Source organism: Lathyrus oleraceus, chromosome 2 (genome assembly GCF_024323335.1).
Source record: "Lathyrus oleraceus cultivar Zhongwan6 chromosome 2, CAAS_Psat_ZW6_1.0, whole genome shotgun sequence".
NCBI lineage: Eukaryota > Viridiplantae > Streptophyta > Magnoliopsida > Fabales > Fabaceae > Lathyrus > Lathyrus oleraceus.
In genome coordinates, this window is record NC_066580.1 from 201,704,396 (window position 1) to 201,708,336 (window position 3,941).

At 39.8% G+C, this 3,941-nt stretch overlaps 1 non-coding gene across 1 annotated transcript; it reads right to left on the reverse strand.

Moving 5' to 3' along the window:
• Positions 1–1,156: 1,156 nt before the first annotated feature.
• LOC127125105 (small nucleolar RNA R71) lies at positions 1,157–1,263 on the reverse strand. The gene has a single exon (XR_007804565.1). It is a non-coding gene; the product is annotated as a small nucleolar RNA R71 (small nucleolar RNA).
• Between the last annotated feature and the right edge of the window lie 2,678 nt (positions 1,264–3,941).

A 3,941-nucleotide genomic window follows, 5' to 3' on the forward strand; every position in this document is an offset into this window, starting at 1 on the left:
TAACCAGATAGCTGAAACTAGGCATTAATCCTAAACACAACAAGAGCGCTTTAGGATTAGTTAGACTTTATTCATATTCAAAAATTACTTTTAAATTCAAAATGATACCGCGAGAGCCAAGCATTCTGGTTTAGGAGTATGATCAGAGTCAATAAAAACGAGAATGTGAGACTAAGTCCTTTCTATAAATAATTTCTACTGAAGAATATTTTGACCAATAAGACTACATAAAATATCTATCGAATCCCCGAAGTTTGATGCGTTACATACCGATATCCCTTCATCGCATATCCTTATTGATATTCTAGTTACGTTGTACTTATTTTTCTTTATCCCTCCAATCTTAGAATGATCAACAACCTTATATTTACATAGTAACATTAGATAACGATACGTTCGATTATTAGTCCTTGTGGGTTCGATAATCTTTAAAACTACGCGATAGGATGTGCACTTGCAGTCACGATTCCCATAGACTTACTAAGTCGCGATCAAGTTTTTGGCGCCGTTGTCGGGGACTAATTTAGTCGATATCGTAACTCCAGTGTTGCCCAATATAGACTAAGGCAAACAATTCTTTTTCCCTTTCTACATTTGTCGAGTGTATGTCAAGTACTCGCTCTCACGGCAAGAAGTTAAAGCTACCGTTCGAAGCACCTGGGCGTTATCTTAGATTAGAACGCCAGATACGAGATTTGATATGAGAACATCGTGTCAAGCTAAATCTTCCCGATCTTAATATCCCTATTCCTGAACCAGTTATTCAACCAGAGACGGTTGAAGGAGTGCTAAACCGTCCTCTTAAGTACTATGCAATCCCTTCGCAGGATGAACCACATAACAGCATCGCTGGCTCTGCCATCGAGGCCAATAATTTTGAGCTAAAACCTTCGTTGTTGTCAGCCGTACAGCAAAACCAATTTTCAGGTAGTCCCACGGAGGACCCGAACCTACATTTGTTAGTGTTTTTGCAATACGCAGACACAATGAAGGCAAATGGTGTCAGCCTGAAGCTATAAGACTACGTCTTTTCCCATTCTGATTAAGAGATAGAGATAGAGCTCGGCTCCAGTCTCTACCATCCAACTCTGTCACTACGTGGAACGAGTTGAAGAAAGTTTTCTTAGCCCGATATTTCCCACCTAGTAAGACGGCTATGCTAAGAGCCCAAATAAACGGGTTTAAACAAAAAGATAATGAATCGCTTTTTGAAGCTTGGGAGAGTTACAAAGACATGATGAGGCTTTGTACACATCATGGTCTAGAAGAATGGTTGATCATCCATACCTTTTACAATGGTCTCTTGTACAACACAAGATTGACACTAGACGCCGCCGCAGGTGGCGCACTGATGGATAAACCCTAAAATGAGGCCTATCAACTTATCGAAAGTATGGCCCATAATCATTACCAGTGGGGAAGCAAAAGAACCTCCATAGAGAAACCTCCAACGAAAGGCGGCATGTACGAATTAAGCAGTCTTGACCATGTCAACGCCAAGGTAAATGCTCTTACTCAAAAGATACACAACTTGACCATAACACTCGCAACCACAGTGGCTGCCGTAGCACCAAACTGCGGGATATGCGGAGTTCCGGGGCATGTCACCCCAGAATGTCAACTCTTGGCAGGAACCTCCACAGACGAGGTGTACTATGCTCAAGGAAACCCTTACTCAAACACCTATAACCCAGGTTGGAAAAACCATCCTAACTTTCTGTACAAAAACAATAATGCATTGTATGCACCTAACTAAGCACCTGTTGTACCACCAGGATATCACAAAGCTGCCACAAATACTCAAAATGCTCATAGGAAATCAAACCTAGAAATAATGATGGAAAACTTCATAGCTACCCAAGCTCAAACAAATAAGGATTTCCTAAATCAAAACATACACACTAGTGAGCAAATCAAGCAGTTAGCAAACAATGTAGACGCGTTAGCCACCCATAACAAAATGTTGGAAACATAAATTTCGCAAGTGGCTCAACAACAAGCACCTACTGCTGCTCCTACAGGCATATTTCCTGGACAGCCGCAACCAAACCCGAAAGGTCATGCAAATGCTATTATACTATGAAATGGAACATAACTAGACGAATCGGCCGACCCTAGAATTCAAAAACCCATCCATGCACCAATACCCCAGTAAGGAAACTGAGAAGGAAGACGATCAAGAGGAAGATAAAAATGAGGAGGTCGTAGAGAAAGAAGAACCTTATGTGCCTCCACCACCGTATAAACCCCCTATCCCTTATCCTCAAAGACTTGTTAAATCTAAAAGTGTAGGGCAATTTATAAAATTCGTAGAGCTTCTAAAACAATTGAATATCAAAATACCCTTTACAAAAGCCATCACTCAAATGCCCTCATATGCTAAGTTTCTCAAAGAAATCTTATCTAACAAGAAGAAGATAGAGGATAATGAAACCGTTACACTTACTGTTGAATGTAGGGCCATAACACATAACAATATGCCTCCTAAGATGAAAGACTTAGGTAGTTTCTCCATACCTTGTGTAATCGGAAAGTTTGTCATAGACAAAGCACTATGTGACTTAGGAGCCAGTATTAGCTTAATGCCCTTGTCCATATGCGAAAGGCTAAAAATGGGAGAACTAAGACCTACGAGGATATTCGTTCAACTTGCGGATCATTCTGTTAGATTTCCCGTAGGTATGTTAGAAAACGTTTCGGTACACATAGGACAATTCTATATTCCTACTAATTTTATAACCATGGATAAAAAAGAGGATTCCAACATACCTATCATATTAGGAAGACCATTCCTAGCTATAGCCGGAGCTATTATAGATGTTAAGAAAGGCAAGCTAACCTTCGAAGTTGGTGAGGAAAAATTCGAATTCATTTTGAAGCAATTCCTAAAGGCACCAGCTATAGACGATACTTGTTGTCTACTAGATGTCATCGACGAATGTATAAGAGAAATGGAGAATGAACAAACATCATACTCCAAAATACTAAAAATTCCAATGCCTCCTACTTTTAAAGATGAAAATTGGAGTAAGGAATACCAAGATGACAACCTAAGCGAATGCCTAGCACTAACACTTGATCATATGCCTTGCCCAAAGAAACCAGCCCTAGAACTTAAGACGCTACCCAAAAATCGAAGGTATGAATTCCTAGACACTGAACTTGAGTGACCTATAATAGTCAATGCAGACTTAGGGCAGATAGAGACCGAAAAGCTCCTACACATTTTGAGAAAATATCCAACTGCTTTAGGCTACAATATCTCAGATCTAAAAGGAATAAGCCATTCCATATGCATGCATCACATAATGCTAGAGGAAGACAGTAAGACCTCTAGAGAACACCAAAGAAGGTTACATCCCATTCTAAGTGATGTAGTAAAGAAAGAAGTGCAAAAGCTATTAGAAGCATGTATTATCTACCCGATATCTGATAGCCAATGGGTTAGCCCAGTACATGTCGTACCGAAGAAGGGAGGCGTCACAGTTGTTAATAATGAAAAAGGAGAATCCATAGCACAAAGAGTGGTTACTGGAAGTAGAATGTGTATTGATTATAGAAAATTAAACAAAGCCACTTTGAAGGATCATTTTTCTTTACCGTTTATCGATCAAATGCTTGAACGATTGGCTAAACATTCTCACTTCTTCTTCTGACGACTAAGAGAAAATGACCTTCACATGTCCCTATGGTACATTCTCCTACCGACGAATGCCATTCGGACTATGTAACGATACCGCAACATTCCAAAGATGCATGATGTAAATTTTCGCTGATTTTATAGATGACATCATGGAAGTCTTCATGGATGATTTCTCTGTATGCGGTCAGAGCTTTGAAGGTTGTTTATTGAATCTTGAAATGGTACTTAAAAGATGCGTAAAAGTGAACCTCGTGCTAAACTGGGAAAAATGCCATTTCATGGTCCAACAAGGGATCGT